General features: G+C 51.0%; 1 protein-coding gene across 2 annotated transcripts in view; it reads left to right on the top strand.

The window, feature by feature from the left end:
• The first annotated feature begins 21,901 nt into the window (after positions 1-21,901).
• BDKRB2 (bradykinin receptor B2) overlaps positions 21,902-25,567 on the top strand; it is a 58,663-nt gene continuing 54,997 nt past the window's right edge. For both annotated transcript variants that reach the window (XR_009210377.1, XM_032180240.2), the window contains exon 1: positions 21,902-21,992. The gene's annotated coding sequence lies outside the window, so the exon portion shown is untranslated. The remainder of the gene's footprint in view (positions 21,993-25,567) is intronic.

The following is a 25,567-nucleotide window of genomic DNA, read 5'->3' as shown; positions in this document are numbered from 1 at the left end:
CAGAACCCTGGGTTAGACACAGTCTGGTCTCAGATCAGACCTTGGTCTCTAGACCCCTGGCATGTCCCAGGCTTCAGCGGCCTTCCCCAGATGTCTTCCAGGGCCCTCACCTCCACGTTCACCCAGCTACAACCATCCCTCATCTCAGTGAGCTTCTGACTCTGTTCCAGCACACATCTAGGCCAACAGGAAGCCACCCAGATCCCATGGCATGATGTGCGAAGCCCTTCATAGCCTGGGCCCACCAGGAAGGCACTCCCTCAGTTCACTCCTGACTTTATTCCTGAATTCAGGAATACACAAATGCTTGATCCAGGATCTGTCTCCCCTCTGTGCCATCCAGAGCCTTGCCAGCACTTGGCAGAAAGGAGGTGGTATCAGAGCTGATGGAGAATTGAATAAATAAAAGAACCAATGAAATATGCAAGACTCCATTGAACACTATAAAGAACTGAAATCATAAACGTAAGAAATTATTACTATTAGGAAGAATGTGATTATCACGTGCCCCACTGGGCAACTTTTTTGGCCCTGTGACAGGGCTTTACGGAAAAAATAATTTAGCTTTAAGAAAATCAGTCAACCAATTTTAGAAAGTAATGACACCTGTTTTCTCATTGTAAAAAACTTTGAAAACATGATGAAAAGTTTAGTCACATATAGTCCAAACAACCAGATATAGCCCAATGACACTGGGTGTATTTTCTTCCAGTCTGCTAGGCAAGTGTGTGAATGTAAAAAGTAATGTAAGTGGGATGAAATTGCATACTGTTTTATATCCTGTCATTCTCAGGTAATATTTTGTTGTTTATACTTTGCTATGTTTTGACCCCTGAAGTCAGGTTCCAGCATCCCCACTTTCTGGCTCTGTGACCTTGGGCCATTAATTTCACCTTGCTGAGCCCCTATCTCTCATCTCAAAAATAACCACACTCTTACTGGAGCCAATATCAATTTTCTCCTCTTTGCGAACATATTGTTAAACTATATTTCCCAGCCTCCTTTGCAGCTAGATGAGGCCACATGACATTGGCCAGAAGGCCAATGGGATATAGGAGGAAGTGATGTATGCTGCTTTTGTGCTTGGCTCATAGAATCTCCCACCAATGGTCCTCCAATTTCCCTCCTTACCCTCCAGGGCCCCCATACTATTGAACTGCACTGAGGCATTCAGGAAACCATGAGATGGAAGAGCCACCAGGAGGACCCAGGATGGAACAGATCTGGGTCCCCAAGTCAGAGCCTGGAGAAGGAGAGGAGCCAAGTGGCCTATGATGTGGACAAGAAATAAACCCATGCTGCTTAAAGGTATCAGGACATCTTTGTTTCTGCAGCCCAGCTTAATCTGAGAGCTACTTACATTGTAAGGCATGCTGCGCCATTTAAATGACATATGTGACATCAGTAGCCCATAAAAAGCACTTCAAATCTGAGCCATTACAAATTAAAGAACAATAGAGGATAAACAAGCCATTTAGTAAATTGGATAATACACACCATAAGGTTTGTGGGACTTCAGAGAAGAGAGCAATCACTGTGGACAGCAGCGAGCAGTAAAAGGCGTGTTGAGGGGAATTTCTAGGATGTGTGTGGCTGTGGGTCAGAAGAAGATTTGGAGATGTTTCATTCAACCAGTGTGAGTTTGCCAACCTCCAGGAGGCAGGAAGAGCAGTGAATGGGGATTGTGGGGGGGGGGGGGCTGTGTGATTACAGGAAGGTGAGACAGCACCCGACTGGAGACTCAGGCCCAGCTCCCAAGGCCTGCCCCGCAGAAGCTGATCCCGCCTCACACAGAACTTAGGCTCCTCTCTCCAATGGGCCTCTGTCCGTTCAGCTTCAACACAAAGCCTGAGGACCCCCTGACATTCCAACTCCCTCAGCCACGCCCAGTCCTTCATGAAGTCCTGCAATTCCAGCTAGTAAACACCTCTCCAAACAGAATCAGCATCACCACCTCCCTCCCACCATCTTCGAACAGTCATCTTCATCTATCCCCTGGGCTGCTCCTTCTGTACCTCTCCACACACATGCACGCCAACCACACACATGCACGCCAACCACACACATGCACACCAACCACACACATGCATGCCAATCACACACATGCACGCCAATCACACACATGCACACCAACCACACACATGCACGCCAACCACACACGTGCACGCCAACCACACACATGCACGCCAATCACACACGTGCATGCCAGCCACACACATGCACGCCAACCACACACATGCATGCCAACCACACACATGCACGCCAGCCACATACATGCACGCCAATCACACACATGCACGCCAGCCACACACATGCACGCCAGCCACATACATATATGCAGGTCCATCTCCCACAACAGCAGAGGGCCCTGGGAAACGCACATTGGATCATGTACCACACCCCATAAATACACACCACGATGATTAATGTAATGTGTCAACTCAGCTGAGCCACGGTGTCTAGATATGTCGTCAAACATTATTCTGGATGTTGCTGTGAGGATGTTTTTGGAGATTAACATTTAAAGGGGCAGACTTTGAGTAAAGCAGACTGCCCTCCCCAGTGTACAGGGGCTTACCCAATCAGTTGAAGGCCCGAATAGGATTAAAAGACTGACCTTGTGCTTAATATTCATCTTTCCCAAAAATCGATGTCCTCCATCAAGGAGCCGACAGAGCCTGCTTTGTTCACATGGAGTCCCCAGTGCCTGCAGCTGGGGCATGTCATGGGCCTGCATACAATTTAAAAGACTAAATAGATGAATATCTATTATAATCCAAATATGTATTTCCAGCTGGACACAACAATGATAACCCCTTCTCGTTTCCGATCACATATTGTTTGGCTGCATGACGAATGCTCACACTCAAAAATGTCTCCATCATTACACAATCCATGATGGGAAACTGACTAAACCAGGTTGCCCGTGGCAGCAACTCCACCCGGGACATTCAGCCACGTAACCAAGCGTCCCTGCTGCCCCTCCTAGCCTTTCCTTCCCCAACCCTCACCATCCAGCCGAACATCCTGATCTCAGATGCCAAGGCCCCCAGGTCTCCCCCCAGCTTCCCTCCTTCCTTTCTAATAAGAGGAGACTCCGGTGTGCAGCTAATTCTCTGTGTAGCCTGGGTCATATTCCTTAACCTCTTTGGCTCTGGATCCTCCTCTGTAAAGTGAGAGGCTGGATCAGAGGGTTGTCGGAGGCCCCCCGGCCCTGACTATGCGATCCGCAATGATCTACCTCTTTCTGCACCTTGGCCTGACTGCCCCTTCTCACACTGCCAGGACTTCCAGTGGCTCAGAGCCAAAATCCACTACTCCACCGTTCCAACCCAAGTGATTCTTAAGCCACCGCACCATGCCATGCCAGCCTTGCCAGCCTGGAGGTAAAATCAGGATCACAAATATAAAACAGGATTCTTCTCCCTCTTTCCTTAACTGCAATTGTAGAAGTGGACTCAGTTGTCCTTAATGGGTCTCTCCCACACACTCACTCATATACGCACATACACACACACTCACACATACACATTCACACACACTCACACATACACATACACACACACTCACACATACACATTCACATCACATTTTCTCTGTTTCAGGCAGGGTGTTTTCATTATAAGCAACAGAAGCCAATTCTGGCGTATCTAAGGAGGAGGGAGAGAGGAAGCAGAGAAGGACCATGAAGAAGAGGATGAGAAAGAGGAAAAATTGGAAAGTCTCCCAGAATCACAGCAGCCTGAACAGCGAGGTGTCGGGAAGGACAAGCAGCAGCCGGGTCAGAGATCCAGGAACAGGAACCAGCCAGCGGCCTCTTCAGAGCTGGACAAGCAGGATCACCAGCCACCACTGCATCCTCGTTTTTGTTATCAAATTATGTCACACATATAAGAGATTACATTCAGAACACATCAGTATCATTTCAAAAATACACAAATAAACTGGCCTCCATAGAGCCAACAACCAGGTCAAGAAATAGAACTTCACCAACAGGTCTGAAGCCCCTAGGAGCCAGTTTAGCCTGCAAAGCCTTAATTCTTGTCCATCCTCACCTACACGCACTCAAGGGTCAAGCTGGTCTTCCAGGAACTTGATTGGCCCAACTCAGTCATATGCCAACCACTTGATTTTAAGTCTCAGTGAAACTTCGTGCACTGGAGAGCCAGAAGGCCACCAAAAGGCAACTGGGGGACTACTATGAGAAATGTGGACCTGAGTACTGGGTGGCACAGCAAGTGTCCCCTGGTAGGTTGCCTTGGAAGACTTGCCCCAAAAGATCCTTCTTTCACCAGTGTTTGAGGATTTTTTTGGTTTTGACTTGCTTTTCCTTATACCTCCTCTTTGACTTAGATGTGTGTCCGTGGGACTGAGCCAGAACAACGCTTAAGTGGCAGACAGCAGGCTGTGTCCAGAACCTCTTCGCTCCTATTTTGGCCATTTTTGTCTTGGACTTAGCAAAAATGGATTATTCCCTTAGAAGGAGTTATTTCCCAAGAAATCCCTGGCTTCTTTATATAAAGACACCACTGATGGGACTGGCCTATGACTTGAATCCTAAGGCGTGCCCAGCAACCCTGTCTCAATAAAGAAGGCAGAGATGAGTTGAAGCCAAAGTAATGGTTTCTCCTGTTGCGCAGTGTGATCAGGATTATTAGCTGTCTGCCAAAACTCATTCCCCTGATTTCTTAGTAACAGGCACGTAGCCAGTGATGGGCTGCTCAGTTAGATAACACTCCCCAGGCTATCTTGGATGTGATATGTGCTATTTGCAGGTCTAGAATTTAAGCCTCAGGGCACGCTTCCTTCTCACTCTATTTTTCCTTTTCCCATAAACTGGGACCTGGACATGGCAGCGACCCAACTCTAATCACAGAAGTGACCAAGGTGACCTGGAGCATAATGGAGTGCCACCACCCTAACAAGCTGAATGGCTCGCTCCAGGACTGTTACGTGAGAGCAAGAGATTGCAAGCCAGTCCTCACGTAAATGAATACACCTGCAATCAAAAAGGCCTTTATCTCAGTACCTAGAGGAGGCATCCCATGATGTGGAACCAGGAAAATCCTTCTGGTCAACAGATACCAACCCAACTTCTAGCCATTTGCTGTAGGACTTTGGCCTTTTGGTAAAAGCATTTCACCACAGGACACTGACGAAGAAAGTGCACATGAATCCTGAATAGAGTAACGCATTTCTCTATATTTCATTAGCCAAGATAAGAGGGTCTGAAAGAATGATACACAAGACCGACAGAATTTTGGAAGGGAGGACAATAAAAAAAACACTGAGACTAAATTATAGTCTGACGAAGATTGAGGAGCTAGGGTACTGGGGATACCAGAGATTCATTTGTAAGAACCGCCAGGTACAGTGGCTCATGCCTGTAATCCCAGCACTTCGGGAGGCTGAGGCAGGCAGATCACCAGGTCAGGAGATTGAGACCAGCCTGGCCAACATGGTGAAACCCTGTCTCTACCAAAAATACAAAAATTAGCCAGTCATGGTGGCAGGCAACTGTAATCCTAGTTACTCAGGAGGCTGAGACAGGAGAATCACTTGAACCCAGGAGGGGGAAGTTGCAGTCAGCCGAGACTGTGCCACAGCACTCCAGCCTGGGCAGCAAGAGTGAAACTCCATCTAAAAAAAAAAAAAAAAAAAAAAAAAACTTTGTAAGAACCAGGAGGGGAAAATGAGAAGCCAAAGAAAAGGACACAGAAAAAAACAATGAGAAGCATAGACAAAAAACAGATGAGAAATCTGCTTGCAAAGTAAACCTTAGTTTCAGAGGGAGAACTCTCACCAACAAGACAGAGGGGAAGGCAGATAGAGACGGAGACAGAAAGGGAAAGAGACAGAGTGAGAGAGAGAGAGAGAGCGAATAAGGAGGCTGGTGTTAATGATCGCATTTATCCACATCAAAGCCCAGGATTTCCATCTGCTCCCTGGTGCCCGAGTTCCATCATCTCCAAGATGGAAACCATCTGGCTCTATGCACGCGGCCCTCCCAGTGTTTTTCCCACAACACTGGTGTTTTTCCAGCTCCCCGACCTCGTGGGGGAGTTTCATGCCTGAGTCAGAGGCACGATGTCAACCGGGCCTCAATCCTCTCCTCCACTGATCTCTCATTGCCAGTGGAAGCCATTGCCCAGTGTGTTGGCCCCGCGCACATTCACTGAGCCAGTCTCCTTCTGAGCCCCTCACTTGGCTGGTTTCTTACAGTGCCATCTGCCCAGAGCATAACCAGAGAACCAGGCATTGTCCCAGGTCAGGGGAGGAGGAAATGTGAAGAGCCTGGGTGGGTGCTGAGATAGGTGACCTGCCCGCAAGAGCTGACCCTTCTGTCTCTCAGTTGTGTAACCTGAGGCAAGTCACTGCTCCTCTCTGGGCCTCAGTTTCCCCATATATAAAATGGGACCGGTAATACCTATTTCACAGGTGTGTTTGAGGATTAAATAACTATTATAGGAAGCCTTAAGCCAAGTTCTGTGGAATAGGAGAGGCTGAATCATAGCTGATAATCATGTATTATTATTGGCAGGCAGGTGAGGAGGTAAAATCTTCCTGGCTGGCTCCATAGTTTTTTAAAACATGCCTCTAGCCGGGCGCGGTGGCTCACGCTTGTAATCCCAGCACTTTGGGAGGCCGAGGCGGGCAGATCACGAGGTCAGGAGATCGAGACCACGGTGAAACCCCGTCTCTACTAAAAATACAAAAAATTAGCCGGGCGTGGTGGCGGGCGCCTGTAGTCCCAGCTACTCGGAGAGGCTGAGGCAGGAGAATGGCGTGAACCCGGGAGGCGGAGCTTGCAGTGAGCCGAGATTGCGCCACTGCACTCCAGCCTGGGCGACAGAGCGAGACTCCGTCTCAAAAAAAAAAAAAAAGAAAAACATGCCTCTAGACTACGTCTTTGTGTGGGTCCCGGTCCAGGTAAAAGTCTCCCCAGTCAGTGGCCAAGCCCCAGGGCCAGGCATGAATTCCCATGACCCGGAGCCACAGAGAACGAAAAGCCTTGAGCTGTCCTGATGTTGTTGCCCTCATCAGTAATGAGGATGCACTCAATGAGCATAATATTAAGGAAATGTGGTGGGGCCCAGAGTGACCTTGGGGAGGCGGGGGCAGGGAAGGGAGCAACGTCCCTGTAGTGCCAGGATCTGGACATTACACACGGCACGTAGCTGCCTCTATTTGCAGCCTTTACTAACCTGACTCAAGTATGCCACATTCTCCTCCAAAGATGCAGGAAGGCAGTTTTGGAAGCTTCCTGCTACCCATGGTCATAGATCAATTGCCCAGAACCCAGAATAGTAGTTCCGGAGAGATGCATGCAGGCACTGTGCATGCATTAGCTTGTTGAATCCTGGCACAAGCCTAGCAGATAGGTTCTGTTGCACCTGCATTGAACAGATGAAAAAGCAAGCTAAGTGCCTTGAGATTTGCAGCAGAGGCAGAGGCAAAATTTGGACCAGGCAGTCCACCTCCCTGGCTGCTGCCCTGCCTGCCATTCCGGGACCACAGGGGGCTTCTCTTCACAGTGCTTCAGAGGGCTTGGGTGTCAGCACCCGGAGTTCTGGAGGTTTGTCTGACATGGACCCCAGAAAGCTTCCAGGACAGAGAGAGCCCATCCAAGTTCAGTCAGCCTCTCCTCAGGGTCACACGGGCCATGTGTTCTCATTGTTCAGCTCCCACTTATGAGTGAGAGCATGCGGTGTTTGGTTTTCTGTTCCTGTGCTAGTTTGCTGAGAATGATGACTTTTGGCTTCATCCATGTCCCTGCAAAGGACATGAACTCATTCCTTTTTAAGACTGACTAGTATTCCTAGTGTATATGTGCCACATTTTCTTTATCCAGTCTACCATTGATGGTCATTTGTGTTGGTTCCATGTCTTTGCTGTTGTAAATAGTGCTGCAATAAACATACGTGTGTATGTGTCTTTATAGTAGAATGATTATTTAATGGGTGCAATATTTTATCCTTGTGAGGTTTTAATAATAATTTATGTTTTTTGATAGTCTTCACTGCTTATTCTTGGTCTGTTTGCTCTTTGCTTGCTTTAGTGGGTTTCTTCAAACGGCCAGTGCCGCTGGCCACCTGCTTACACTGCATAGTGAGCTGGCCACAGGGTCTGCACAGCTGGGCTGGCCTCAGTGCCAAGAGTGCTTCATGGAGGAAACATCCAGCAGCAAGCTGGGAATGCTGGTGAGGGTCTTTCTGAGGACTAAGCTCTGATTTTTTAATCTTGCCCAAATTCCTATCTAAGGGGTCTTGGGAGTCATGCCTTACAAACCATAAATTCTCATCAGATGGGTTGTATTTAACCCTATATATCGTGACTTACTTTCCAACCTGACTCTGGCATAATATTATAAGATAAGGAGGAAAATCAAACTATTTTACCCCAAAACATTTTTCTTTGCCGTATCTTGAAATGGCCCTGCAAAACTGTCCTTTGCGAGGGAAAATTTGCATCTGAAATGAATCTCTATTAACATAGCTAGATCTTTTTCTTCCAGGCCCTCCCAATCCTAAGGAGATTAACTAAGAGTCTAGCACCTTTTAAAGATCTGAATAGGAAATACTTCTCATCCATTGTCTCTAAGGGCAGCCAATATAAGGCTTCAAAAGAACCTTGGTCTCCGCAATCTTTTAACCTGAACATTTCCTTCTGTTCATCCCAGGTCTTTAGACCATTTGACCCAGCAATCCCATTACAGGATATATACCCAAAGGATTATAAATCATTCTACTATGCAAACACCATCCTTGGGGATGTCAGCATTTTGCCAAGCAGGAAGAGCAGCAGGGATAGACATCAGAAGGGCTCTTACTGTCCTCGTGGGGTCGAAAGGGCACAACAGAAAGGCAGCGAGGAAAGGGAGGGTAGCTCTAGGCTCAGAGCCTGGTGGGGCTGCCACTGTGGGCAGTGACCACGCAGTGGGGATGGGACCTGCTGGATGGAACTAAGTCACAGAACCTCACTGGATGAAACCCGTGAGGAGGGGCTCAGACGGTGGGAAGGGGGAGGAAGCGGTCCTCTTGCCCAAGGACCCATGGCACTGGTATGGGTGAGCAGCTCAGGGGACCAACTCTGGGGCAGGCACTGCAGCAAGCAGCGGCCGGAGTGTGAGCAGAAGTTTGCTCATCTGACACCTGGGGCTGGGCAGAGCCCCTCCCGGGGCAGCTCTGGGCAGCCTGTGGAGAGACTGATGCAAGACGGGCAAGTTCAGAGAACGAAAGATTCCTTCCAGCTGAGGGACACCTGGAGGAGGGGACATTGGCACTGAGACGTTATAGGAGGTGGGAGTTGTCACGTGGAAAGATGGGGAAATGTACAGAGTGGATGCCAGGGGCTGTGCAGGCAAAGGCTCAGAGGCGGAGAATGCCAGGGACATATGGCCCAAATGTGGGAGGTCTGGAGTGGGGTCGTTGTGAGTGTGTTGGTTCTTGTGGGTCTTTCCTGCGACTCTGAACACCGTTTCTGGGTGTGGGGGATTCTCCACCTGATGAGAGTGGCAAATGCTCTCCCACCCTTTTCTGCACCTGGGGTGCAGGTGGTAACCAGGATTCCCTCATAGGATGCTCCCACATGGGCTTTTGAACCAGGAGCCAGTGATGGGGAGAGGTGAGCGCACTAGGAACCCGTCCAAGGAGGGTGGCAGAAGCTGCAGCCAGCTCCCAGATGCATCGGGGCAGCGTGGGACTGTCCAGTGTGGCCTGGGCTCTTCAGCAGTGGCAACTCCAGGTCTGTGCCCACAGAGGCAGCAGCAGTGTCTACACAGGAGCAACTCTGAGGTGACTTTTGGTCACCAACATTCCTGGCTGCTTGTCGCCTAGAGTTCCCCTGACCCCCGCCAGCCAGAGAAGGACACTGACCCAGGGGCAGTGGAGTTTCTACCCACTCGAGGTGCCAAATGTCACCTTGAGCATCACCATCCTGTCCGTCCCTGTGTTGGGAGAGTATTTCATTGTGCACCAAGGGGCGTTCCCATGTTCTACGCATCTGACCTTATAAAGAGGCAGAGCCGAGTGACCTTCCCAGGGCTGCTCAGGTAATGTGCGGCCATGTTGAAGCAGGAATCCAGTCCTCCTGACCCCAGTGCCCTGGTCTGCAGCCTGGAGCTCCAGTCCTGAGCCTGCACCTTTCCCTGGGAGCTGCCTACCCTGCACCTTCCCCCTCCCAAGGCTGGTGCTTCAGTCAGATCCTGATTTGGCCCTCACAAAAACGCTCAGACCTCCCTGGGAGAGAGAAACCCTCTAAGTACACAACATTCTGGGTCACATTCCTGTCTGTAGGTGGGGGCAAGAGGAGGGAGAGCATGAGTCCTTCTCGGGTGGAGGAGATGCACAGACCGACTGGGTTTCTATTGTCTCGAAGCACTCCGTATTCAGGGGAAGAAGGCATTTCAATCAATAATTATTCACGACACACTTCCCTTTGCCAGGCACCGTGCCAACCTCCGTAACAATGTAATTCACTTTTTTTCCATTAGATTGCTAAAAATGTCCCCCAAATAAACCCTGGAATCCAAAAAGGGACCTTCAGGAAAGGAAAGGTCACCTTCTCACTTTCTGAATCATCTGGTCTGGGAAGAGAGCCTAGCTCGGTGCCCGGAAGGGCGGCCAGTCTAACAGCCTCCACCCACACGGGCTCTGCTGCAGGGGGCCCTGGCTATTCCTGGATCCTGCTCCCACCTCTACCCCTTGGGGTTCGTTCCAGGGCCATGTTTAGGAAGGTGGTGTCTATTTATGGGGCAGGAGCGACAGGATGTGTTGCTCAGGGCCACCTTGATGTCCCGGGGCTGGCTCCTCCCTCCGTCCAGCACCCCTCCCCCAGGACTGCCACATCTCCCAGGACTGCCACTCTCATGACTTGCCAGGAGACCAGGAGACCCTTTGCCACCTCTGAAGTGTAGCAGGTAGGGGGCTGGCAGTGTTCATCTTGACAAGGAGAAAGCGGGAACAGCTTCCCAGCTCAGGGAGTCCTAGGCTGGCACATGGGGACAGAGGTGGCCTCCATGGCCATTTCAAGGGCAGGTGAGTGAGAATTCTGGGGGATCCATGAAATGGAATAGGAAGGGTGTAGACTGAGGAGTCAGCCAGAAACTGGGTTCACAACTGGCTGCAGCCTCCCTTTCTCTGGCCAAGGGGTGTTTATCGAGCACCTGGCGTGTGCCTGCCTGCGGATCAGTGGATGGCACAAACACAGCTCTTGCCCTCTGCACGTTCATGGTGACATGGGAGAACAGCAAATCAACAAGCTCACCACTCCACAGAGGAGGTGTGCTGCACACAGAACGATAGGGAGGGCAGAGGGCACCGTCTTCGTCAGGATGGCAGGGGAGGCCCCTGAGGAGGAGCCATTGAACCTGTGCCTTGGGGAGGAGAGGCGCTGGCCATGGGGGGCAAGGGGAGAGCTTTCCTGACATAGCCAGTGGTGCCAGTGGCCCGTGGCAGCACGGGGTGGGTGAGGAGGCCTGCAGAGAGTGGTGATGGGGCTGGGGATTGCTGAGAGACAGTCAGAGGCGTGGGGCACTGGTGAGAGACGGTCAGAGGCGTGGGGCACTGGTGAGAGACGGTCGGAGGCGTGGGGCACTGGTGAGAGACGGTCGGAGGCGTGGGGCACTGGTTAGAGACGGTCGGAGGTGTGGGGCACTGGTGAGAGATGGTCGGAGGTGTGGGGTCCTGGGGTTCACACCAGCCAAGGCGAGAGGGGGTTTGGGTTTTATTGTGGGTGCAGTGGAAACCAAAGGATGGTGTACCTTCTTAAAAATTCCTCTGGACAGTGGTTGCCAGGGGGTGGGGGGTTGGGAGGACTTTGACCACAAATAGGACACACAGGCCACGAGGGTGACTCACTGCTCCAGGGGGCTGGAGTTGTGGTTCTGCACCTGTCAAAACCCACAGAACTAGACACCACAAAAAGTGAACTCTACCGTTGTGCAATGTTTTCTAAGTTCTTTAATTGAAAAAGGCCCTTCCGGCAGCTGTATGAAGGTGTGGCCAAAGTGTGGAAGGCAAAGGAGGGGAAGTGAGAAACCCGCCAGAGTCCCGGAGGAGACCCTGGTCAGAGTGTCTGGGTGAAATGGGTGATGGCCGTGGGGATGGGGCTATGAGCTCAGGTCCTCTGGGAGCCTCTGAGGGGTCTCAATTTCCTCATCAGGGACACTGTGCAGCAATTTCCACTCAGGAGCTGTCCATGTGGTCTGGGGATGGTGCCTATAACCTGCCTGGCAGGGCCTGGCTGGAGCAGGTGCTCAGCCCTTAGGAGCTGGATGATTGACCTTTTTCCAGAGGGTGGCTGTGGCTGGCCTCGGGGTGCCTGGAGGTGAGCCATCCGCCCAGGGAGCAGGGAGGGGCCACCTTCAGAAAACAGACCTGAAGGGGAACTGTTCAACAGTGAAGGACACCTGGCTGGAGGCCCCTGGCCTACGGATCAAGTGACGTCACCCCAAGCCGAGGAATGTGACCCAGAATGTTGTGTACTTAGAGGGTTTCTCTCCCTCAGGGAGGTCTGAGCATTTTTGTGAGGGCCAAATCAGGATCTGACTGAAGCACCAGCGTTGGGAGGGGGAAGGTGCAGGGTAGGCAGCTCCCAGGGAAAGATGCAGGCTCAGGACTGGAGCTCCAGGCTGCAGACCAGGGCACTGGGGTCAGGAGGACTGGATTCCTGCTTCAACATGGCCACGCATTACCTGAGCAGCCCTGGGAAGGTCACTCGCCTCTGCCTCTTTATAAGGTCAGTTGAGTAGAACATGGGAACGCCCCTTGGTGCACAATGAAATACTCTCCCAACACAGGGATGGACAGGATGGTGATGCTCAAGGTGACATTTGGCACCTCGGGTGGGTAGAAACTCCACTGCCCCTGGGTCAGTGTCCTTCCAGAGTCAGTGAGCTGTGTTTGAACCTGAGAGTGGAGAGCAAAAGACAAAAGGGATATTGCTGGTAGGAATGTGCGGCAGCCACTGGGTAAACAGTCCGGCCACTCCTCAAAAAGTTAAGCACAGAGTTAACCACGTGACCCAGCAATTCTCTGGGTCTTCCCAAAAGAACGGAAAACAGACTCAGGCAAACACTTGTACATGATTGTCCCTAGCAGCATTAGCCACATAGTTAAGAGATGGGAATAGCCTGAATGTCCATCAGCTAGTGAATGGATAAACAAAACATGGTATATTTAGACAGCCTTAAAGAGGAATAAAGTACCTACACATGGTGCGATATGGATTGTGTTATTCTGTTTGCATATAAATACCTGGCCAGGCACGGTGGCTGATGCCTATAATTCTAGCACTTTGAGAGGCCGAGGCCAGTGGATTGCCTGAGCTCGGGAGTTCAAGACCAGCCTGGTCAACACAGGGAAACCCCATCTCTACTAAAATACAAAAAAATTAGCCAGGTGTGATGGCATGCACCTCTAGTCCCAGCTACTCAGGAGGCTGAGGCAGGAGAATTGCTTATACCTGGGGGGCAGAGGTTGCAGTGAGCTGAGATTGCACCACTGCAATCCAAACTGGGAGACAGAGCAAGACTCCGTCTCAAAACAAAAAAAAAAAAGAAAGAAAGAAAAAGAAAGAAATACCTGATATGGGGTAACTTATAAAGACAAGAGGTTTGTTTGGCTCACAGTTCTGCAGACTGTACAGGAAGCACAGTGCTGGCATCTGCCTCTGGTGAGGGCTCAGGAAGCTTCTGATCGTGGTGGAAGGCAACTGGAAGGTGGCGTGTCACGTGGTGACAGAGGAAGCAAGAGAGAGAGGGAGGAGGTGCCAGGATCTTTTAAACAACCAGCTTTTGAGGGAGCTCATCGAGTAAGAACTCATTACTGTGAGGACAGCACCAAGCCATTCCTGAGGGATCCACCCCCATGACCCAGTCATCTCCCCCTCAGCCCACCTCCAACACCGGAGGTCACATTTCAACATGAGATTGGAAGGGGACAAATATCCAAACCATATCACGGATGAGCCTCAAAAGCGTTTTGCTAAGTGAAAGAAGTCAGACACGAAAGTTCACATATTGTAAGGTTTCATTTATATGAAATGTCCAGAATAGGCAAATCCATAGAAACAGAAAGTCAGCTGGTAGTGGCCAGAGGCTTGGGGTAGGAGGGGGTTATGGGAGCAACTGCTTAGTGGGTAATGTGGTCCTCTTTGGGGGTGATGAAATGTTTTGGAACTAGATAGAAGTGATAGTTGTATAATACTGTGAATGTACTAAATGCCACTGAATTATACACTTTAAAATGGATAATTTTATGTTATGTGAATTTCACTTTGGTTTTTTCAAAAGGGAGGAAAAGAAGGAGTGCTTGTGGCCACTGCCAAGAAGAGAGGAGTAATCCAGTGAGGATTGGGCTTTATGCAGATTCCCACCTGGCCATCCCAGTAGCCCTGTGATGGACCTGTTCACATTAATACTTCCATTCTACTGGTGAGGAGCCTGGGCTTGTGTGGGTTGTGAGTGGCGGCGCTGGGCTTGAAGGCGAGGTCTGTGGCTGTCTTGTGCAGTCCTTGCCACAGGCCTGCCGCTCTGCTGCTTGTCTTGTAGCAATCGTCTCATCTAATTTTCACAAGCCGTGCAGCAGGTGCTATCTCTGTGTTATAAAGGGCATGGGTGGATAGGGGGGTTACAGCCAGCCTGGTGACAAGTGATCAGAGGACAGGAGGACCCTGGCCCAGGGCCTTGAAGGAAGACAAGTCATGGGGCACTTGGGAAGGGACAGACACAGTAAGAAGCTGTGACAAAGCGACTCAGAGGGAACGCAGGCTTCGGGAGCAGGCACATCGTGCAGGGCTGGGGAGCAGTGGGACTGGGTCTGCAGCGCTGACAGGAAGGAAGTCCGGGGGAGGAACAGCACATATCAAGCACAGTGTGAGCCAAAAACAGGGCCCCAGGGGACTGGAGGCCTGGTCGGGTGAAGGAGCCGATTGGTAGACAGGCGGACCAGGTGGACATGGCTAGATCATGGAGGGCTCCTGCCAGGTGCCAACCCCCACTCCTGTGTCTCCTCGGAGGCAAGGGCCCTTTGTGCCACCTCTGGTGGCCAACAGGATGGAATCTGAACTTGGGATATGGAGGGCAGATAGGGGTGGGGAGGGCAATTCTATGGGCAGGCCGAGCGGGCAGCCTGGGACTCTGGCTCAGCTGTCAGTCCCAGGAGAAGAGGGGCCTGAGGAATTCCAGGAAGAGAGGGGAGGAACCAGTCCCCACTGCCCCTGCCTCAGAATCCCCCAGGCGGACGTCCCAGCACCAGGAAGTGAGTAACTGCTTCTCCAGACCTGCAGACAACAGCCCCACTGCCAAGGACAGAATTAGGAAGCGTGGCCAGGCCGACTGCCAGACTGAGGGCTACTTCCCGCCAAACCTGGGGATGATCGATGATCTGCCATCCCCATCAGACCAGGACCCACCGTCACCTCCCAGGGCAGCAGAGGGATAGACGGACAGAGGAAGGACTGGCCTCTTGTTCACCTTGCTCCCGCCTCAGGTCCCTCTCCATCTCACTTCTGAAAGTTTTTGCACCAGGAATAGCCAGGACTTTGCTTGCTTTAAGCATTTATTTCTTCCAAACGCATTTCATAGACCCTTCAGAGGACTTTGCATATTTCCTTAACACTAAGGACCTCTATTTATAAGACACCAGCTTTCAAGGGAAAGAATAATGGCAGATTAAATCTACCCACTTCAATTTCTTAAGTGTTAGAATGGAGAAAAGTCTCTGAGTTGGGGAAGTCCCTGCCAAGCCCTGGGCGAGGAACTGGGCATTCCCTCTCTCCCTTGTTTGCCTAGAAACCTCCAGAGGTGGAGGGTAGGGCTCATTTCTCCAGAGAACTCACTCCAGTTCTCTCTGCTGGAAGCGGTGGTGCCTGGTTCAGAGACGCTCAAAGTGAGTCCAAGGTGTTCCTTCCAGAGGCCACGCTTTCCATTCAAACCAGGACTTGCTTCAAAGGCAGAAAGAAGGCAGCGGCGTTCCAACAGATACCAAGGCAAGAGACCCTGTCACATCCTTCCTTACTGGTGGTGTTTCCCTACATTGGCCAACCACACCCACCGAAAAGGGGAGGGCAGGGCCCCAGAGTTCCTGCTCCTTTGAGTCTCCCCACTCCCTGTGAGAGGAAGGTAGAGTGCTGATGAAACATGCACATACCAAGAAGTGAAAGGAAAACAGATGAGCTTGTTTTCTGCAGTGTTTCTGCTGTCCTGGTAAAAGCAAAATACACGTGTGCCTGCAAGCTGTGAAATAGAAATTGCACAATTCTGGTGGTTTTAAATAAGAGCTAAGTGCAGTGGTTTTTGTGTTTATAACTGGCATTGAGTGATATCAAGGTGAATGGTAAATGTATGCTGATAATTCAACGTTTTAATTTTTCTATACTTAGAACAACATTAAACAGCAAATTTTAAAAACACCATGACAGGCCAGGAGCAGTGGCTCACTCCTGTAATCCCAGCATTTTGGGAGGCTGAGGGCAGGGAGATCACTTGAGGTCAGGAGTTTGAGACCAGCCTTGCCAACATGTTGAAACCTCATCTCTACCAAAAATACAAAAATTAGCCGGGCACGGGGGCACACACTTGTAATCCCAGCTACTCGGGAGGCTGAGGCAAGAGAATCACTTGAACCCAGGAGGTGGAGGTTACAGTGAGCCAAGATCACACCACACCACTGCACTCCAGCCTGGGGGGCAACAGAGTGAGACTTGGTCTCAAAATAACAAAACAACAACAACAACAACAAAAAAGAACACTTGTCATGACAAGTCAAAAGAGAGACCACAGAAGAAAGGAAAAAGCCTTATGGCTTAACACCTTTACCAACACTTCTTTCCTGCTTTTTGAGGAATGGGCCCCTTTTTCACTTTGTACGGAGTCCCACAGATTCTGTAGTTGGCCTGGCTGTCATACGTTTTCGTGAATGCTAAGGAAAGGATGGTGGCTGGAGGCGGAGCAGTGCAAGAAGAAACAGAGCAATAGAAAAGGGAGAAATTCGGCCGGGCGCGGTTGCTCACGCCTGTAATCCCAGCACTTTGGGAGGCCAAGGCCGGCAGATAACAAGGTCAGGAGATGGAGACCATCCTGGCTAACACGGTGAAGCCCCATGTCTACTAAAAATACAAAAAAATTAGCTGGGTGCTGTGGTGGGCGCCTGTAGTCCCAGCTACTGGGGAGGCTGAGGCAGGAGAATGGCGTGAACGCAGGAGGCGGAGTTTGCAGTGAGCCGAGATAGCGCCACTGCAGTCCAGCCTCGGCGAAAGAGCAAGGAGAAAAGGGGGGAAATTCCGCTCACAACAACAGCATATATAATACGATCCTGTTCATGTAGAGTGGGATATATTGAAGTACAGACATATATAACACTATATAACGAATATATGTAAACACACAGAAACATGGCATCAAATTCTTTTTTTTTTTTTTAATTTGAGACACAGTTTCACTCTGTCGCTCAGGCTGAAGTGCAGTGGCGCAATCTTGGCTCACTGCAACATCCGCCTCCTGGGTTCAAGCGATTCTTCTGCCTCAGCTTCCCAAGCAGCTTGGATTACAGGCTCCTGCCACCACACCTGGCTAATTTTTGTATTTTTTAGTAGAGAGGGGGTTTCACCATGTTGGCCAGGCTGGTATCAAACCCCTGACCTCAAGTGATCCACCTGCCTCGACTTCCAAAGTGCTGGGACTACAGGCGTGAGCCACCGCACCCAGCCGGCATCAAATTCTTAATCATCTCCCAGCTGCACACTTTTCAGTTGATTTTCACTTTTTATCATACACATTAAGTTCAAACAATAGGGAAACAATACATCTATATTATGTATATGATCAGCATTTTTTTTTTTGAGACAGTGTCTCACTCTGTTGCCCAGGCAGGAGTACAGTGGCGTAATCTTGGCTCACTGCAAACTCCGCCTCCCAGGTTCAAGTGATTCTCCTGCCTCAGCCTCCCGAGTAACTGGCATTACAGATGTGTGCCACCATGCCTGGCTCATTTTTTGTATTTTTCAGTAGAGACGGGGTTTTGCTATGTTGGCCAGGCTGGTCTCGAACTCCTGACCTCAGATGATCCGCCTGCCTCGGCCTCCCAAAGTGCTGGGATTACAGGCACGAGCCACTGCACCCGGCCATGATCAGCTTTTTTAAAAAGCTGCATTTTCATTTGGGGAAAGGGAAGACATGCCGATGGAGTCAGACTTGGACTCAGCTCTTGGCTCTGCTATTTCCACTCTGCAGGATTTAGGCCAAGTTAAGTAACTTCTCTCGGCCTCTGATTCTCCATCTGTAAAATGGGGATACTGACTGGTAACCATCTCATCAGGCTGTTGAGAAGGGTCGTGTGCTTACATAGGGCCTGCTACAGGGATCACTTGGCAGCAAGTCGCCACGCGGGGCTAGGGCTGGGGGGCTCATGCCTGTGCCAGAGGACAGTGCCCCCACAGGCTGTGCAGGAGGCCTCTGGGAAGGGAGGCCAGAGGCAGAGAGGGCAGGCTGGAGACGGCAAGCATGGGCACATGGGCTGGGAGGCGCTTTGGGGATGCAGAGGCTCTGTAGAGTTCTTAGGTGTGAGCATTAGTGCCAATCAGGCAAAACTACAGGCTTTGCATGGGTTCTGCCGTGAACCCAAATCAGCACTTATCCTCTGACCCTGCTTTCCAGTTTCCCTGCTGGTCTGTCTGACCTGTGTGTAACTGATCAGCCTTTTGCAGGGCAGCTGCTGATTCACAGAGGACCAGGGAGTGCCTTCCTGGTCAGCACTGTGGCGTTCTGGACAAAAGCACAGCCCACTCCTGGAGGCCGATGAATAGAATAGTGGCCTTCCCGGGAGCACCTGTGCCTCACACACAGACATGTGGAGAGAATGTTCTGGAACATCGGGGTGGAGGGTGGACTTTCATAAACAAACATGTACATACATATCTACAGCCCGCTTTTATGCTGTTCTATTTGGCCCCGTCTTTCCTTCATCCCAGTAAGGTTGGATCTGGGCACTTTTCCCCCATACACTGCTTGTGCTCCTTGCAGAGGGCACCTCCTATGTGCCGGGTGATAAATAGCAATAAGTAAGACGGGGCCCCTGCCTAGTGGTATTCTCAGACCACCAAGAAAAATTTCGGGGTGTGTTAGAAAACAGGCAGGCAAGAGGTGCGGACAAGACCAGGGGCTTCAGGAAAGGCCCCCACGCAGCCTCCCAAGAGAAGAACAGGCTTGATTCAAGCGAGGGCGAGTAAGGGCATTTCAGGCAGAGATTGTCACATCAAAGGCCCCAGATCAAGTGCAATCCTGCCCCACTCAGGAGTGTGAGGGGGGTCTGTGGGGCTAAAGTACAGAGGGCTGGCCATGGCGGGGGAGGCTGCAGTGGCCGGGGAGAAGAGAGCAGGAGGAACAGCTTCTCACCGTGCCATGTGAAGGAGCCCTGCTTAGTGGGGCAGGGTTTTGCCAAAATAACTGGATCCCTCCTGTGGTCCTTGCTGAATGCATTTGGGCTGACTCAAACCTGGAGGCTTTACAGGGCTGAGCCACCCCCTGCAGACTCCAGCCAAGCAGACAGAGTGGTGAGGAGTGTGATGAGGCTGCCGCTGCAGGGACTTTGCAGGGGCGTTGAGGCAAACCTTCTCATAGCAAAAATGCAGTACAAAAGCGTGCCACTCCAGACATAAACTGGGTGCTACTGAGTCCTCAAGGAATGCTTCGAAATCCTCAGCCTGGCTCTGCCCATAGGCAGGGGACTGGCCTCAGGGTAAACTCCTCCGAGGCATGGCGATGTCTGATTCATTCACTTCTGCTTGACAATGCACTGCCTGGCTATGTGGGTATCTGATAAATGAGTGTGTGGGTGGATGGAGGGAGGGAGGGAGGGATGGATGGACGGACGGACAGACAGACGGATGGACGGACGGACGGATGGACGGACGGATGGATGGATGGATGGATGAACAGACAGACAGGCGAATGAGTAAATGAATGGTTGGATAGGTGGATAGGCAGGTGGGCAGATGTGTGGGTAGATACCAGTGTAGATGAATGGAAGAGTGTGTAATTGTTTTATAAGATTAAAAGATTCTTCTGATGGCAGGACACAACACAGTGACACTCAGATAAATGAAAGGTCGAACTTTTGTTTCTTACAGCTCCAAATGAGAGGCTGTCAGGCTGGGCCACACAGGATGTGCAACTGGGGACAGGGTCCCAGCAAGCTGGAGCTATAGGCGGCCTCTATGTGTGGCACATGGGGTGGTGTTAACGAGGTTTCCTTGGCTCCCTATGGATTGGCTAACTTGAAGAAGTTTGTGAGTTCCAGATGATGGGAGCTGTCCATTATTGTTTGGTACCTGGCTCCAAGGCCATCAGGGCACGTGCCTAATGGCCCAGAATGTGAGAACCTGGCAAGAGAATGGGCCAGAATGTGAACTGAATCAGCTGCTCACAAACTGGCTGGCCTCCAGCCAGGACCTCAAAACTGGTTTAAAGTAGCCTTTTCAAAAAACTATATGACAGAGATGGATGGAGACATGTGCAGATGGACAGATGTCTTTTGGAGATTTCTGTCAATGATATTTACAGAAGCATCAACATTGGATTCAGATCCTTGAGGATTTTCAACTCATAGATACAGAGCCCTACAATATCTAAGTTGGAAGAGACTTCAGAGGGTCTCTAGACGCTCATGCAGGTCTCAATATGCTGTGGATCTCAGAGCTCTTCAGTATTTTAGTGAAAGCTATAGATGAGGCTCCATAGGGGATAAAGCACAGACACAACTTTTCAGAGGGCTTGTGGTCTCTGGGCAGCCTGTCCACAGACCTCTGTCCCCAACCGGGAAGTCAGGAAACTCCAGATTAAGGAGCCCCAGTGTGGTTGAACAGGCAGGTGCACAGATGAGTCAACAACACAGCCAGGCCAGGGAGGGCCTTCACTCAAGGGCCTACAGCCAGTTCACAGCCAAGCCAGGGCTAGCGCCCAGGCCGCCCATAAACTTATCTGAGACTCTGTTTCCCTGTCCCCATGATGATGGGATCAGACTTGATTGCTGGTTTGTAGGCTTGTTATGAATCAAGTCACAGGGAAGAGGAGCTGATGGGCTGGGGGGACGTCCTCTGGCCGTCTTGTCTTCCCCCAGATCCACTGGGCCCACTCTTATCTGTTCTCTTCTGAAGGAAGGGTTTTAAGGCTTCAAAAAAAAAATGTTTTGAAAGTCCCTGCCCTTTCCAGCTCCTACCGTCTCAGCCCTGGGAGTGTAAAGTGATGCAGATCGTTAGTAAGTCTTTGAGCAAAACCGAGAAAGCCAATCTGAGCGTTGACATGGGAGAAACCTCCGCCATACATCTCCGAAGAAACGGCCGCGTGTCTCGGGAGCGCAAACACCCGTACCCAGGAAACAGGACAGCTTCTGCCACTGTTGCCCTTGGGAGCCGTACATGGCATACAAAGAAATCCCAGGACTCCGCCTGCCCACCTGGCCAACCTCTGTTTACACCTTCCGCGTAAACGCCCACTGTTTACATCCAAAACTCAGACACAAAATAACAACCACAAGAAAATAAATAATGATAAGAAATAAATGTTACGTGAGGCAAATTTATTCACATGGGGCTTCCCAGGCCACTTTGTGGTCAGCCGGGAGGGACGTTTTTGCCGTCCCACGACTCCAGTGGGCAGCCGGACTACGCAAACATGGAAATCTTCCAAGTGCCTCGCTGGCCCCCAGGGCTCAGAGGGTGGCAGAGCGGAGAGCGAAGGTGGCCGCAGCCTTCCCAGCCCCACAGCCAGCCTGGCTCGGGCTGGGCAGGAGTGCGGAGCTCGGCTGGAGGCGGAGGGGGAAGTGCCCAGGAGGCTGATGACATCACCACCCAGCCCTTGAAAGATGAGCTGTTCCCGCCGCCACTCCAGCTCCGGCTTCTGGGCTCCGAGGAGGGGTGGGGACGGTGGGGACATCAGGCTGCTCCCCAGTACCCAGGGAGCGACCGAAGTGCCCATGCCACTTGCTCCGGAGAAGGTGGGTGCCGGGCAGGGGCTGCTCCAGCCGCCTCACCTTTGCTGGGAGGACAAACTGTCCCAGCACAGAGGGAGGGAGGGCAGGCAGTGGGGAGAAGTTTCCCTCTGCTGGTGGGGAGTTGGGAAAATTCCCTTCGTTGCGGAGGGGAGGTCTGACAGGCGATGGGGAGGAGGGTTCCCAGCAGGAGGAATCGCCCTGTTTGTCTGTTGTAGGTTTCTCTTCTCTGAATCAAGGTGACAGACAGGCTTGTGTGTGTCCAGTGTGTGAGGGATTTCGTGATTGGATTTTCACGTACTTTGGGTGGACATCTTGGAGTAAAGCAGGGAGGTGTGGTGCAGCAGGGACGGGTGCCAGGTGGAGGCTCCAGAACCTGGCTTTTCACCCACAGCTGTGCCACTCGTTGGCCCTGGGCAAGCTACTCAACCTCTCTGAGCCTCAGTTTCTCTGTCTGCAAAGCAGCCTGCTCGCTGGCTTCCTGGGGATGGCAGGGTTAAATCAGAAGCAGGTGGGAGGGGTTTGCGAATGTTGGCTGATGCGCCTCTAGGAGGCAGGTGGTAGTGACTATCTCAGATGGGCTTACAGAGCCTCTTCCCACGGTCCTGGCTGACCAGGGCAGGGGGATAGGATGGTGCAGGGGTTCCAAGCACGGGCTTTGCATCCAGCCCAGGTTGCAGTTCCAGCTCTGCTCTCACCTTGTGGGTGACGTTTTTGGGCGAGTTATTTTGTCCCGTCTCCTGAGCTATAAAGAAGACCTGGCAGTTCCTCTTTATGCAAAGATAGAGGTAAGCTCTTGCCTGTGAAGCACCACGTGTGTCATAGGCACTAAATAAATGGCAGCTGTGATTCGAGTTCTGACAGTAGGTCGTTTCCGCAGCCTGGGTGGAGGTGGGTGGAGGTGGACAGCAGGTGTTGCTGTTCCAGGCAGGTCGGAATGTGCCTCACTGAGTCACAGGCTGCCTGTGGCTCCCCAGCCTATAGGAAGTGGGAGCCCTGGCCCGGGTGTGGGGTGATGGGGGCCTCCCTGGCCAACCCCACCCCTAATTCTATTTCTGAGTTGGAGAAGGGCTTAGGTGGGGTGGGGGACAGGTGAGCAACCCCAGAGGACGTTGCCAAGAGCCCCTGCCCAAGGTTCTCTGGAAAAAAACTGCTGCGTCCTTCGGACCCTGGCAGCAGCAAAAGACATTCCACAGATGTGAGCCCCACAAGCTTGGAGGAAGCATTTGCTGTTTCCCCTGCTTGGGGTGAGAGCAGGGGACAGCCAAGAGAAGGCGTCTTTGGATGAAAAAGAGGGAGCATGCGTGCTGTCCCCACAGGCAGGACCCCAGGCCTCATCCCAGCTCTCCCTGCAACCCTGCGCTCCAAGCCTCTCACTGCACTGATGAGGAAACTGATTCTCAGAGGGGGAGCATGACCTCAGCCAGCCCTTCGCTCAGTGTCCAGGGAAATGCCTCAATCTCTTTGGGATTCAGTCTCTTTGGGATTCCCTCCCTTGCAAATGGGGAGGTTCCCATGGTTGGGCCTGCACAGTGGGTCTGAGGACTTTGTATTTGGTCGTTGCCTGTCAGTGGGACCCAACATGGAAATATTAGGTTGGTGCAAAAGTCATTGCGGCTCTTGCCATTAGAAGTAATGCCAAAAACCACAATGACTTTTGCACCAACCTAATAGCTGTGCCTCATGGTTTCTGCTAACACAATGACTGGCTCAGTAACAAGTTCAGTGACTCCAGAGGTAACATTAGGGCGGCCTCCTCACCTGTGCTGCTTGTGGTCAGGGAGGGGCCCACCTGGGCGTAGTGGGGGGAGCCCTGCAGACTTGCCCAGTGTCATAGCCTTTTTGAGCTGCTATAAGAAATACTTTAGACTGGGTAATTTATCAAAAAACAGACATTTATTGCTTTCAGTGCTGGAGGCTGGGAAGCCCAAGATCAAGGCACTGGCAGATTGGGTGTCTGGTGAGGACCTAGTCGTCATAGATGGCACCTTCTTTGAGTCCTCATATGGTGGAAGGGTGAACACACTCTCCTAGGCGTCTTTTAAAGAGCACCAATCCCATTCACAAGAAGGGGGACCTCATGATCTAATCACCCCCCAAAAGCCTCACCTCTTAATATCACCACCTTGGGGATTAAGTCTCAACAGGTGAATTTTGGAGGGACACAGGCATTCGGATCATAGCACCAGGGGACTCTGGTTTTCAGAACGAAAGTAGGGGCCTCGTCTATCCGCTCAAGCTGCCTCCTCTGCACTGAAAACGATGCCTAGCCCAACATGGATCAGTGTTTGCTGAAATGCTGAATGGCTAAATGAATAAATAAATATTGCTCATATAGCAGGCAATAAAAAAGCATACAGAACCTATCACTAAGTAAAGGAAGCCACTCTGAAAAGGCATATGCTGTATGATTTCAACTATATGTGACATTCTAGAAAAAGGCAAAACTATGAAGACAGTAAAAAATAAAAAAATCAGTGGTTGCCAGGAATTAGGGGAGGGAGGAGAGAACTGGAGGAGCCCAGAGACTTTTAGGGCAGTGAAACTTCTGTATGACACTGTAATGGTAGAGGCATGTCATTATGCGTTTGTCCAAACCCACAGAATGTCCATCACCAAGAGTGAACCCTGATGAAAACTATGGACTTTGGGTGATGATGATGTGTCAACGCAGGTTTATCAATTACAACAAATTGACTGCTCTTGTGGGGGATGTCAGTAATGGGGGAGGCTATGTATATGTGGGCACAGGGGATATATGGTTAAGTCTCCGTACTTTCTGCTCAATTTTGCTGTGAATCTAAAACTGCTCTTTAAAAAAAAAAAAAGGCACACAGAGCAGATCTGCATGTTGCTTTGAGGATTCAGAAGGCACTTAGGACAATTACAGTACCTCAGGGTCATGAGTCAAACAATCAGACCTGCCAAGACTTGACGCCCCAAATGCATCACTTCTGACATCCACTGGGTCCAGGAATCCCCTGCCTCATGAATATCCATCTTAGTGTGCATGCCTCCAAGAACGGGGAGCTCACTACTTTGCGAGGCAGCCCGTTCCATCTCAGAAGAGTTCTACTGTTTAAAGGCTCTTCCTCCAACTGCCCCCACTGAGCAGTGGGTCCACTTTCATTTCCTTGGGGTTTGTACCATTCTAGTCCTATTGCTTCTCTCTGAGCTAAATATCCACAGCTGCTAAATCTGCCCCCCATGAAAAGTGTTAAATCCTCAATTCCTCCTCTGAGCTCCTCTGGTTTTCCTGGGGACCTCAGGCTCTGCTTCCCCAAAACACCCACTCCAGGGTTGCTTTCTAGAACAAACCTAAGGCGTGAAGTATTTCTTTGACTCTTTCATTACAGTGGGTTCTGGAAGATTCTGGAGGCTGGAAACATAAGTGCCTCCCCCTCCCCACACACATTCCAAAAAAGTCATCACAGCAGACAGCAGGGTGGAACAAACAGCTCTCGGTTCGAATTCCAACCCTGTCACTTACCAACCAGGAAAGTTCTCTAAGCCTCAGTTTCTTCTCCTGTACAATGGGGGTCATCATTCCTATTTTTGAGGACCACTGGGAGGCTTACCTC

This window comes from Hylobates moloch, unplaced genomic scaffold, assembly GCF_009828535.3.
Source record: "Hylobates moloch isolate HMO894 unplaced genomic scaffold, HMol_V3 SCAFFOLD_16, whole genome shotgun sequence".
Taxonomy (NCBI): domain Eukaryota; kingdom Metazoa; phylum Chordata; class Mammalia; order Primates; family Hylobatidae; genus Hylobates; species Hylobates moloch.
The sequence above is the reverse complement of the archived record's forward strand: the minus strand, read 5'-3'. Positions and strand labels throughout refer to the sequence as shown.